The 13,597-nt window shown below is 39.7% G+C and overlaps 1 protein-coding gene across 4 annotated transcripts in view; it reads left to right on the plus strand.

Annotated features, from left to right (window-relative positions):
• The first annotated feature begins 1,369 nt into the window (after nucleotides 1-1,369).
• HYCC1 (hyccin PI4KA lipid kinase complex subunit 1) overlaps nucleotides 1,370-13,597 on the plus strand; it is an 87,608-nt gene continuing 75,380 nt past the window's right edge. For 2 of the 4 annotated variants that reach the window (XM_081244543.1, XM_081244544.1), the window contains exon 1: nucleotides 1,370-1,581. The gene's annotated coding sequence lies outside the window, so the exon portion shown is untranslated. The remainder of the gene's footprint in view (nucleotides 1,582-13,597) is intronic. The other 2 variants (XM_081244546.1, XM_081244545.1) reach the window with 2 other exon arrangements.

Consider the following 13,597-nt stretch of genomic DNA (forward strand, 5'->3'; position numbering starts at 1 on the left):
AACTCCCATCTACCTTTTAAGATCCCACTCAGGGGCTTCCCTGGTGGCACAGTGGTTGAGAGTCCGCCTGCCAGTGCAGGAGACATGGGTTCGTGCCCCGGTCTGGGAAGACCCCACTATGCCGCGGAGCAGCTGGGCCCGTGAGCCATGGCCGCTGAGTCTGCGCGTCCAGAGCCTGTGCTCCGCAACGGGAGAGGCCACAGCAGTGAGAGGCCCGCGTACGGCCAAAAAAAAAAAAAAAAGAGCCAACTCAAATATCACCTTCCTTGTGAAGTTCCCTGACTCTCCTAAACACAATAATTTCTTCTTCTGTGTTCCTCTGGCTCATTGAACCTAGCTCTGTTGCCCTTATCACCATATTTTGTTATTATTTACTTATAAATCTGTCTATACTCTTGGATGGGGGATCCTGATTGTTCTATAGATCTACCCTAATGATTACCTGAAGTTGTTTGCTTGATGCCCTTTCAATATCAAGTAATAAATTTTGTTACTTTTTGCTTGTTATTTATGTGTGTGCTATGTTTGAAAAGATCTTGGTGCTTTAGGAGAAGTCCTTCCCCTTTCTTATAAAACTAAAGTGGCTTCCTGTCTTCCAGGTTGAAGGTTCATTTTTCTTCTAATCAATTCTGATTGAACTTGCGAGGGATATGGTAGGAGGAATCGACAAGGTCGAAACAGAGGAACTATATGTAGGAAATAGTTCAGATGTGCTCAGGTTCAAGTCGTTACATAAAATATTTAGTGTGTATTTGGGAGAAGAGTAGGGAGGGAAGATGAAGAAAAACAAAACAAAACAAAACAAAACAGCTCATGGAACGGATATTGTGGAATTGTTTGACTTTTTCCAGACTAAGGCCAAAAGCAATGATATAAGGTGAGAAGAGTTTTTATTACCATTTTGCAAAGCGTACATTTTTTTCTCCCCTCCGAGAATTTGATAAAATTTTGAGAAATTCTGGTGACTCGAATTACTGGGAAGTAAATCCTCCTGACCAAGAAATTAAGATATCAATTAATTTCTCTTCTGTGATTACGGTTAACAGCATTCCGAAAGGCTTATTTTCTTCTGGGAGGGCTGTAAATCCTAATGGCTGAGTCCAAGAGACCTTCTCTGATCACTATCGCCTAGCTGTTGCCGCAATCTTAGTCAATCATCTCCCCCTTGGGTGCCCCGACCACGCCTACTGCTCAGACCGCGCCCACCAAGTCGCCCTCCCTCCCACCTCATGGCTCCGCCCCAGGCCTAGCAAAGTAAGATTCTCATTGGTGGAGAAGTTGCTCTGGTCCCGCCCCGGCGAGCGGCGATAGGCCGAGCTGGCGTGGGGCGGTGGCGGTTGGCTGCCTGGGGACGGGTCCCTGGCGTTGCCCGTCAGGGTAGCTGGCGGCAGTGGCGGCTCTCGGGGCTGGGTTGTCAGTCAGTGAGCTGAGGGGTAAGATGGCTCGCGGGGACCCGTTCTGCTAGGAAGAAGGGGGGCAGGTGGTGCTGCTTACTCGGGAGAAACCAGAGCAGCAGCCGTCGCTGTCGCTGCAAACCAGACAAGTCGAGGTTCTGGAGGTGGAGCTTGGAGAGCCGCTCTGGTGAGTCCGGCCGAGCGAACCGCGCCGGGCCCCCAGGGTGGCCGGCGACCGATAACTTTTTTGTCAGGAAGGAGCTGGGGCGAGGCGGCGGCGGGGAGGGCACCGGGAGTTTGTCCCCGGGGCGGCGGCTTCGTTGGAGGTAACGGCTCCCGCGCGAGGCGCCGCGGTTGGGCGCGAGACGGTGCTGGGCGCCTGGGGCGTCCGGAGGTCTGGGGAGCGGGACCGGATGGTGGGCTGCGGCCGGCGGCTTCTCGCCCAGAAGTTGGGCGCAGCCCGCCTGCTGCCTGGGCGGCGGCGGCAGCTTTGTGCGCGCGGACTCGGGTCTTTCTCCTTCCCCGGCCAGGAGCCCTCCGACCTCCGGGCGTGACCGGGGTGTAGCCGCCTCGGCCCGACTCGCCGCCCCTCGGCGGGGCTGGCCTGGGGTGGGACCCCGCCACCCCCGCCGCGGCTGATGCTCCGGCCTGACCTCTCCTACCCCTCCCACCCCTCCTACTCCGGCTTGCCAGTTCAGCGAGACTGCCGCTATCCGTTCAGTCTAATGGCCAAAACGGTCACTGTCGCCCCCCTCGTCTTTGAAAGCTGCATTCGCCTCGGTTCCCCCCTCCCCGCCCCCCCCCCCCGGTCGGACAGATTCACAAAGCAGCCACGATTCCTTCCTTGGTTATTTACACCGGAGATCTCTTCTTCAGCCCTTGCCCTCTTCTTACTAAGAGTTAGTCCTCTCCTTAGGATGATTCTAACATACTCGAGAATCGTCAGGGTTTTGTCTGAAAATTGTTGCATTGAAAGACCCGCCGAGGTTTGCACACTTTGACAAAACTGGGTATCCGCCCTTCGGTGTGCACATGTGTGCGTTGTACCCTCAGAGTTTAGACAGTCCTGATAATTTTTAATTTTACCCTGGTGCTTTCGTACCCTGCAGAATCGGTTCTCTGTTAAATACACTATCACACGCCTGGCAGCCGCTCGGCTCTTCAGGTAGGGGGAGTTTATTCCGCTGGCAGCTTCTACTTATCTCAGAGACCGTACTACTGGCAGTCGGGCCAGGCTGTCCTTTGGCAAATTATTTGTCCTTTGGGTCACGCAGTAGTTTTGGGGGCAGGTATGACACCTCTTTGGTTCGTGTATCATTTTACAGTTTGAAATTTTCAGCTTTTAAAATCTTATCTGCATAAAGTCATAAATATTGGTCTAACCTTGAGTCAATGTGATAGTCCTGGGAGGCTTGTTTTCCATAAGAATATTCTCCTAACATCCATAGATCACCGCCCCGCCCCCGGCCCCCAATTTCTAAGCATTTTTTTCTTTAGGTCAATACATTTTAAGTCCAAAGCACCATATTTTTGAAGTGCAGGCAAGAAAGAAAGAAAAAAAAACATGTAGGATATGCTTGGTTGGCCAATAGTAGCTTCAAAGTCAGTTATTCTAATAATTCATTTCAACAAAGTTGCAAGGGGGAAAATCATCACCTGTTTTAGAAAATAAACTCTGGATTTGGTGTATTTATCCTTTTTTGATTTACTATAGTTATAACCATAGAGGGATTATAAACCCTCTTAGTTATCAGCATTAACAGGGTATGGATAGCCAGATGAGGCATTGGCTAGGCCAGTGTGTTATCCCTGCTATGCTTCCTTTCTTTGTTGTGTTCCTGTTTAATGAAATCTGCTCTTGGTTGCATGTTTAGAGTGGTGTTGTTTTGACAGTCAGAGTTTAAATATATCTCGTAGTCAACTATTTTACTCAGGATCCTGTTGCCTGATATTTATTTTATAATGAATATTAAGAAATCTTTAAAAAATGTTAGTATCAAGACCATTTTGGGGGGTTATCAAGTTTACATTTTGTAAATAATGGAAATTATGTCAAACATAAAATTTGCACTATCCCAGCCTGAATAGGTGCTAGGGATACAGAAATGAATGTCATAACTCTTGTCATCAAGGAATTTACTGTGTAATATACAAGACAGATAAGTAAAGTAACAATTATAATACCCTCTGATAAGTGTGAATAGAGGTATGCCTAGTATAGTAAGGGAGCAGGGTAGGAGATGGCTAACTCAGCTTGGATGTATATAAAGTCGGGGGCACACAGTAGAGTTTTAAAGTATGACATAATTTTGCCAAGTGCAGGATGTAAGTGAATAACTTTCCAAGAAGAGAATATAAATATAGTCAGTGAGAAAGCAAGGAGGCATGAGAAACCCTGGTAGTTTAGAGAAGTCATTGTCAGTGACAAGTCCGAAGCCAGCAACGTTGATGTGACTTGAATGCAGGGGTGAGATGGGGAAATGGTGGAAGATGAGAACAGCGAGGGTGGTAGAGGGCCAGACCAGGGCCTTGTATCCTTGGCCAAGGGGGTTGCGTTGAAAGTGATGGGTAAGAAACTGCTTAATGGATCTGTGTTTTGGATCCTCACTCTGCCAGAGTGAGGTAGAATCTGATAGATGCTGTCACCTTGGGAAAGAAAGGAGGAGGAATCAAGACTGAGGATTTGATTTGGTTCCATTGGTTGGAAATGAGGAACACATAGATGGAGGGAAGATGACAAATTCTGTTTTGGATATTTTTGAATTTGAGAAAGCTGTGGAATGTTCAGGTGAAGCTGTAGATAGATGTTTGGATCTAGGATGTGAAACTTGTAAAGGAAATCAGGAATAGAGGGAAGAGTGGAGGTTGAATTGAAGAAGCTGCGTTGACTTGGGTATGTTGGAATGACTCAGATTGGGAGTCTTTAGCATAATGAAAGCAGCAGTCAGAGAACAGACAAATAAAAAGCAGATAGGTGGAAGAACAGTGTGAAAGAGAGAAGCAGTGGTTAGAAAGGTAGGAAGAACTTCAAGAGGGATGCCAAGGGAGGAGAAATTTTCAAATAGAGAGGGAATGGGTCAACAATTTCGAATTCTTTAAAGAGGTGTCAAATGAGAGACTTCAGGGACCAGTGAATTTGTCAGGAGTCCATAGGTGACTGACAAGTACAGATTTAGCTGAGTGGTGGTTCAGAAACTAGTCTTCAGAAGATTGAGAAAGAATGGATGATGATAAAGTAGACATGCTTGCCTGAGGCATTTTAAGAAAACTGAGGAAGGGAGAGAATGACAGCTATAGAGCAGTGGTTCTCAATCTTACCTACACATTTACAATCTTCTGGGGGAGCTTTTAAGAATCCCGATTTCAAGGGGGAACTCTTATACCAATTTGGGGAGTGGGACAGGACCCAGACATCCGTATTTATTTCAATAGCTTTATTGAAGTATAATTGGCAAATAATAAACTACACATAGTTAAAGTGTGCAGTTCAGTGTTTAACATGTGTTTATACTCATTAAACCATCACCACAATCAAAATCACCTCCAAAAGTTTCCTAGTGCCCCTTTGTAATCTCTCTCTCTCATCCCCCGAAACCACTGATGTACTTTTTGTTACTATAGATTAGTTGCATAGATATTTTAAAGCTCCCTAGGTAATTCTATAGCCATAGTTGAAACTGCTGCAGAGGGATATGGGTTGAAGAGATATTATGCTTGATTTTTTTATATGCATAAGGAAAGTGAGAAGTAAGAGATTAGGAAAGATATCTATTGGAACTAAGTCCCTGAGGAGATAGAAGTAGATGGAATTTAGAGCTTTGACCGGTAGGAAAGGAAGACAATTCTGGAAGCAACATCTCTAACAAAGAATATGATATTAAAGATAGTATTTTTTTGTTGTTATCAGCATCAATGTTGTCACATGTAATATCAAGATTAGTTCTCTGAAGTACTCAAAAACAATTAGCATCTTAATATTATGAAAATGAATGCCCCTCAGCAAAACCCCTTAAATGCAGCCTGAGACCCCTGACACCACCATGTAATGCTTTGTCATTTTTTTGGAAGGGAGCAGATGGAATTAACAGTTTGATTATTGCTTATTGTTAAGAGCCAAGTACTGCTAGAATCTTTCTGGCCCTCTCAGAGTTAGGCTGCATATCTGCACTGTGGAAAGAGAACATTTAACATTTACAAATCTCCTGTTTAAAGTATTTTTGTTCAGAAGAAATCTTGCTTGCTTGCCCTTTGGATATATGCCTTTTAAATACATTGGAGAAGAAAATCCTTCTGTGTCCCAAATGAGACAGAGAAGAGTTGTGATTAGAAGTTGTCAAAGGCCCACACTTTGGGACTTCCCTGGTGGCACAGTGGATAAGACTCCACACTTGCAATGCAGGGGGCCTGGGTTTGATCCCTGGTCAGGGAGCTAGATCCCACATGCATGCCGCAACTCAGAGTTCTCATGCCACAACTAAGGAGCGCACGTGCTGCAACTAAGGAGCTGGTGAGCCTCAGCTAAGGATCCCACCTGCCACAACTAAGACCTGGTGCAACCAAATAAATAAATAAATATTTTTTTTAAAAAAGGCCCACACTTTGTATCCTGAGAAAGGTAATTCTACGCCCCCATCCTACCCCACTCCCCCATTCCACTTTTTCTTTTTCTTTTCTTTTTAAATTTCTGGCTCAGGTTTTGGATGTAGGTGAAAGCTGAGCCACACTGGTTCTGAGGTCCAGGGTTTGTTCTTCACTCTTGTTTCTTACCTTTGTCAGGGGGCTGAAAACAAATGGTTAATATCTAAATATTATTTGACATTGCACTTGAGCATAAATAAAGGTGGGGTGGAAATTTTTGTCTGATTGTTTCCTAGAGTTCTGAAAATTTCTTTCATTGTGATTATAGTATAAAAGTATGATCAGACCTAGAGAGGGTAGGCATCCCTAGTTTTGGTGCAGCCTAAAAGAGTGGGACTATCAATGTTAACATGATTTTGGATACTATTGTTACTATATTCAAAGCAATATTGTAAACATTCTGTATTTTCTTAATTACTAATGTAATACGTAATAATTGTAGGAAATTTGGAAAATTTAGGAAAGCATAAATGCTAAATAACATTTATAATACCTTCACCCATTGATAATCATTATTTACACTTTGGTGAATATCCTTATAGGTCCTTTTTAATGGGATTTACTCTTTTTTTTTTAACAAGAACCCCTCCCCACCATATTGTAACTGCTCTTTTTCTGTTGTCGTTGTTCATGCTGTTCTGTTTCTAGCTTACTTTTACATAATTGAATGAATACTTACCCGAGTCAATAAAACATTATTTTTTTACAACGTAACATCATTTTAAATGTGTGGCTAATATTCCAGCGTATGGATTTACTGTTATTTATTTAACCAGCATTTCAATTGTTAAAAATTTAAACTCTTTCCAATAATTTTGAATGAATCATGTAGCAGTTAGCTTCTTGATGGATTAATCATTGCCCATATCTTTATTTACTTAAGACAAATTCTGAAATCAAAAGGTATCATATTTTAATTATTTTTGATAGATATTAATAGACTGCCTTCCAGAAAGTTTTAATTAGTATTCATTTTTGTTAATTGTGCTTGAGAATGCCAGCAACCTCTCCATATTAAAAATCTGCCATTTTGATATGAAGAGTTGTATCTTCTATAAATTTTTTTGTTTCATTGGTTATTAGTTACTTTAAATATTTGTATTTTTTGTGAATTATCTATTACTGTACTTTATTATGATATAAAGATATGATATGGAAACTTTTAAAAACTGAGTTATGAGAGCTCTTTGTGTATAAAATTATTAGAAGTTGGTCAAATTACAATGCAAATAATTTCTCCAGTTTGTCATTTGCATCCTAATTTTGTTTTTGGTGTGAATTCTTTCTTTTTAAACAGATTTTTAACATTTAGTGTAGTTAAATCTATCAAATTTTTCTTTTATGGTATCTGCCTGCTTAGGAAAGCCTTCTTGCATTCCCAAATTATTTAAGTAATTACCTCTATTTCCTTATATTACTTTCAGAGTTTTAAAAAACATTTACATCTTTAATCTATTTGGAATGTATTTTGAGGTAGAGTGGCAAGTCAATTATTTTAATACCATTTATTGAATAATTATCTTTCCCCAGAGGTTTTAAATGCTGTCTTTTTTATATACCAATTCATGATTTTTTTTCTAGGTTTTCTATTCTGCTTCATTGGGCTATATTTTTTGCTCCAGTAACTCCAAACAGTTCTAATTATTAATAACTTTTTAATGTATCTTACTATAAGGTTGTGTGAATTCCTATTATCTTTTTCAAAACATTTTCAGCGTTTCTCATATATTTTTTTCAGATTGCCTCTACTTCAACTTATTAAGACCCTGAAAGAACCCAATTGGAATTTCTAAACTAATTTTTTAGAGATAGCTGTGTGTGATATCTTTACAATATTTTCATCACTTCTTCAAGTCATCTTTTATGACTCAGTGTTTTGTAGTTTTCTTTATGTGGTTCTGCCTATTTTTAAAGTTGATTTTTGGTATTTTAAAGCTTGTTGTTGCTATTGTGAGTGGAGTATTTTTTCAATGTATTTTAAAGAGTATTGCATCTTCCTGGTGGAACATAGAAAAGTTGGTGACTTGTGTATACTGTTTTCTAACTGGTTATTTTACAAAATTCTTAATTCTAATAGTTTTTATTGGATTTTGTAATAAGGCAGTTATAGCCTTTGTAAATGATGATAATTTTGTTTTCTTGCCAATATTTAACCCTTTCTTTTTAAAAAAATTACACTGATCGAAATATCTAGAAGATTGTTAAATTATAGTAGTGAATAGTGAGCATCTTTGGCTCATTTCTCATTTGAATGAATGCCTTTAGGGTTTCACAGTTGTGTATTCTTTTTGACAATTTTTTTTAGTATGTTATGGAAATAGTCTTCTATTCCCCTTTTTTGGAGTTGAGGTTAAATTGGAAAAATATATTTGATCACATACTCTCATAATGTATATTGAGATAATTATATGGTTTTTCTTCTTTAACCTATTGGTTGATGAATTATATTAGAAGATTTCCTAGTGGATTTCACCAATTTTGTCTCTTTGGAATAAAGGCAACTTGATAATAGCATACCTCTTTAAAGGTACATTTGGCTGCTCTGTAAGATCTCTAGTGTTCTTTTTGTATTACCTTTTTGAGGTTTTGGTTTCTGAATATGCTAGCTTTGTAAAATAGAGAGAGAGAGAGAGAGAGAGAGAGAGAGAGGGAAGTGTTCCATCTTTTTATAAGCTCTGGCAATCTCTTCTTTGATGGTCTGAAATAGTTTAGCTATAAAAATGTCTAGGTCTTTTTGGATTAAATACAACTTGTTGAGATTTTAATATCTGCTACTTTCTAAGTACTTTGCATAGTTAACTTCATTTATCTGTGCGCAGCTTTGCAAGATAAGTATTATTATCCTTATTCTACAGATAAAGAAACTGAGACTCAGAGAGATTAAGATACGTGTTCAAGAGCAACAGCGAGTTAGTGGTAGAGAGAGTTTAAACTCAATTCCTATCTGATGCCATGATTCATGATTTTTAATCAGTACCCTAATTTTTTCCTAATCAGGACTCTTTCCTTATTCTCTCTTACTGAGAAGTAAACTTAATTATTTTATTTGAGTGTCTTATTAAGTGTTTTCCTCTTTGCCCAATTAATTTCAGTTTTTGGTAACCCTATCTTAATTATTACTGGTTTGTTCTGTTTTGATATCGTATCTTCTGCTGTTTTAATAAATACAGCCCAGTATGGTTATGACAGAAGATACTGGAATGGGAAGGGATGATATTTATTTAATGCACTTTATATAATTCATGTTTTAATTTGTCAGGTGTTCAAGATCAACTTGCATTCCTGAATCCTGTTTTTACCTTGTAAGGAATGTTAAGCGCAACACATCAAGGAGCTTTGGAAATAGTACTCTTGCATTCTAGTTTAAATATTTGTCACTGTTGAAGCTTGCATCAGGGTAGCCTTTTAGTAGTAAATGTTAAATGATATTTGTTTTGTGTGTGCTTTCTGGAACAAAGAGTCTTTTGATTAGCAGATGAACATTAGTTGCTTTCTCATATAAATGCATAAGCATTCATTCAGTTATTTGCACTAGACCTAGTGAAAACATTATATGTGAGTTCTTAAACTGTGCAATGAAAATTATTTGAGGTTTCAGATATTGGAAGATATACATTCCTCTTCTGTAGAGGAATTTACAGGCTTGGAAATTAAAGAGAATAATGTAAGCCTTAAAAGTGCTTAAGTTGGGCAAGCAATTGTAAACTCTGTTTCTATCTTTTTGAGCTCCTCTGGTTTTTTTCCCCCTTTAGATGTAAGTAACAATTAATTAATTCAATTAGGGTATTGGTTCTAATCAACATACACAGACTGTACTCCCCACCTCCACTAATAGGGGGCAGAAGAAGCTGCCAGTCTGACCTGGCACATAACATCCTCTTTGGATCTAAATGTCAAAGTTCCTGTTGATTTGTTAATCCATAGATATTATTGTGGTGGACAGAGTGACCACATAGTCCCCAAAGCAGTGCACACTTTAGTAGTTGAGAAGAGGGAGAGACTGTTTTGGGAAATTATGAAACTTTGAGTGGGTCTGGATAAAGGAATGTAGAGGAAGGTGGAAGTATTTTAGAAATGGGTGGGGGGAGATGCATCAACTAAGTATGAAAGGTAGAAATGTGCAAATCGAATAGACTGTTAGAGAAGTATGGAAAATCAGAAGAATGGGTTACATGGGTGATAGAAGCAGAATATTGAAGTCAGTGAAGTCTTCTCAGTAGAGTTTCAGAAAGGAAGATGCTTGTGGCAAGGTTAAAGAGAAGGAATGAGTATCGAGAGAGAATGAATAGAATTGTCATTTTTGAGGTCATGGAGAGTATATGATGAGAACCAAATATATACTGTAAAGGGGGTTAAGGAATAAATTGGTGAAATAATTGGAGGCAGTGGCAGTAGATAAGGCTACTAAATCAGAAAGCTAATCAGTGAAGAATAAATAAGGATGAAAGTAACTGGAGGGCATTAGAAGCTAATGAAGCTTCTCTCCCAGTTCTATCTCTCCCCCAACCCCCTCCCCACAGATCCTGAAAAGCATTTTGTCCAACTGAATGAAGTGCAAATTGTCCAATTGAAAATATTTTGTTAGTGATAATTTGAACTATCATTGAGCATCTGTGGTGTGCCAGTGCTTTAGTTGTATTATTTTTAATCCCTAGAACATTCCTGTAATACAGATGTTATCACCTACTTTTCACAGTGGACGAAACTGAGGAAGTTTAAGTAACTTGCTGGAAAGTGGGCCTGGTTTGTTTGGACACTTCATTATGCCATGTTCTTCTTCTGTTTATTGAGCTGTGTTAAAACACTTGGGAACATTGTAAAGCAACTATACTCCTATAAAATTAATTAAAAAAAACACTTGGGGAAGGGGTGGTTGTAAAAGGAATATAAGGTATGATTCCTCTCCTTATAGAAAGGAGTGGAAGAGAAATTTTCGTTATGTTTGCTGTAATTTGTGTTAACTATATTTTCTATTTAAAATGTTTTATAAAAGAATTCATTTCAATAAGCTCCTCTACCATATGTATAATACTTAAATTTTAAAAACTTTATCTAGAGATGAAATGTTCTTTTTATCCATGATAATGATTGGTTGAGGGGAAAGGAAGTACAGTCCAAGAAAGATGATGTCAAGAAAAGTCAGGATATGGGAATTCCATGGCATTCCAGAGGTTAGGACTCCACTCTGTCACTGCCGAGGGTGCAAGTTCAGTCTCTGATCGGGGAACGAATATCCCACAAGTTGTGTGGCGCAGCCAAAGGGAGAAAGGAAAAAAAAAAGGCAGCGTATGAATTGTTCTTTTCACTGTGAGAGCTACAAGTATGTTATACAATTTTCAGTAGCACCTCAGAAAGTTTAGCTTCTTCATGGAAATCATACTGAGCTTGTCACAAGATGGTAATCAGGGCACATATTTTTCATGACATCAGATTATAAAGCTTCAGAGTTTATTGTAGTATAATGTGATTTATTGAATTTGGATTCCATCAGTCAGGAATAGGTTATTGGTGACAGAGTCCAAACAAATGTTTAATTTTCTGTTATAAACCCTTTCTTTGGAAGGAATGCATAACTAAAAAGAAATACTTAAACTACTTTAGGGATTAAACATCCTCACAGGACTTTCAAGTACTTTGAGAGGAACCAACATAGAAATTTTTGCTGTACTAATTTTAGTTTCACATTCAGCTGCAAAGCAACATCTAAGTTACATTTTGCTATACTAGTGTAAGACTTAATATTATTAAAAACTTTATTTAGAGGATTTCCCTGGTGGCACAGTGGTTAAGAATCCGCCTGCCAATGCAGGGGACACAGGTTCGATCCCTGGTCCGGGAAGATCCCACATGCTCTGGAGCATCTAAGCACATGCACCACAACTACTGAGCCTGAGCTCTAGAGCCTGTAAGCCACAACTACTGAAGCCCGCGCGCCTACAGCCTGTGCTCCACAGCAAGAAAAGCCACCACAATGAGAAGCCCGAGCACCGCAACAAAGAGTAGCCCCCGGCTTGCCACAACTAGAGAAAGCCCGCGCTCAGCAAAGAAGACCCAATGCAGCCAAAAAAACAAACCAAAACTTTATTTAAAAAATAATTTTATAATTCAGCCTCTGCTAAAACAAATTGACTGTGACCCCAGTTAGTATGAATCAACATGATCATACTGGGACTTCCCTGGTGGCGCCGTGGTTGAGAGTCCGCCTGCCGATATAGGGGACGTGGGTTTGTGCCCCGGTCTGGGAAGATCCCACATGCCGCGGAGCGGCTGGGCCCGTGAGCCATGGCCGCTGAGACTGCGCGTCCGGAGCCTGTGCTCTGCAACGGGAGAGGCCACAACAGTGAGAGGTCCACATACTGCAAAAAAAAAAAAAAAGAAAAAAGAAAAAGAATCTGCCTGCCAATGCAGGGGTCATGGGTTCGATTCCTGGTCCGGGAAGATTCCCACATGCTGCGGAGTAACTAAGCCCATGCACCACAGCTACTGAACCTGCTCTCTACAGCCTGTGAGCTACAACTACTGAGCCCATGTGCTGCAGTTACTGAAGGCTGCACGCCTAGAGTCCTTGCTCCACAACAAGAGAAGCCACCACAATGAGAAACCTGCGCACTGCAACAGAGAGTAGCCGCTGCTCTCCGCAAGCCCATGCACAGCAACAAAGACCCAATGTAGCAAGAAATAAATAAATTAAATAAATAAATTAAAACAAAAAAACATGATCATACGGAACTATTTATTTCATCTTTGGTCACTATAATTTTTTAAGCCAAGAAAAACAACTGTGTTAATAAGATGCACTGAGTTTCTGATTGAGACAAATCAAATAGAATTTTGTAGTGTAGTTAAGATTTGTTGCTTTTGTTATTATGGCTCTATTTTATTATTATGTTGCTTTTATTATTATGGCTGTATTATTTTGGCTCTATTACATTACCACCATTAACTGTTTACTTGCATTTTTTCATTGTACCCTCCCTTTGTCTGCACATTTTCTAATTGAATATCTGAACTTCTGTTGGCAGATGTCATTAATGGTTGAACATCTCATTCCAAGTTTTGAAAGGGCAGTGACTCACCCTAAGACCTCAACCCAACCCATGAGTCACTTGGAATTTGGTTCTCCTAACATTTCTCTCTTCTTTTGTCTCCAACATTAGAGAAGGGAAAACTGCTGCTTAAGAATGCAAAAAACTTCAAAGGAATTAAAATAGAGCTGTGCTTTAAAAAGTGTATTTCTATATGCTATCATTTTGGGGAAAGAGAGAGGAAAGAGAGGTGAATGATAGCAAAATGACTGCAAGATAATATTTACATTGGACTTTCTTCAACATTCCTCCTCATTTTCCTCATAGCATTTGTTTTTATTTGCTTATACCCTGATTTGCCTTGATTTGTTTCAAAAGGGATTAAAGGACACTCACTTCTGCTGTGTTTTAGGTTTACTTGTTTCCCCTAATAGACTGTGAATCCCTCAAGTCAGCAACTATGTCATACTCATTTTTGTAAATCTAGCATCTAGGACATAGAAGACATTTAATAGTTCATAAATAAATGGATGATATTTA

Source organism: Mesoplodon bidens (assembly GCF_964165515.1).
Source record: "Mesoplodon bidens genome assembly, chromosome: 9".
Lineage (NCBI taxonomy): Eukaryota > Metazoa > Chordata > Mammalia > Artiodactyla > Ziphiidae > Mesoplodon > Mesoplodon bidens.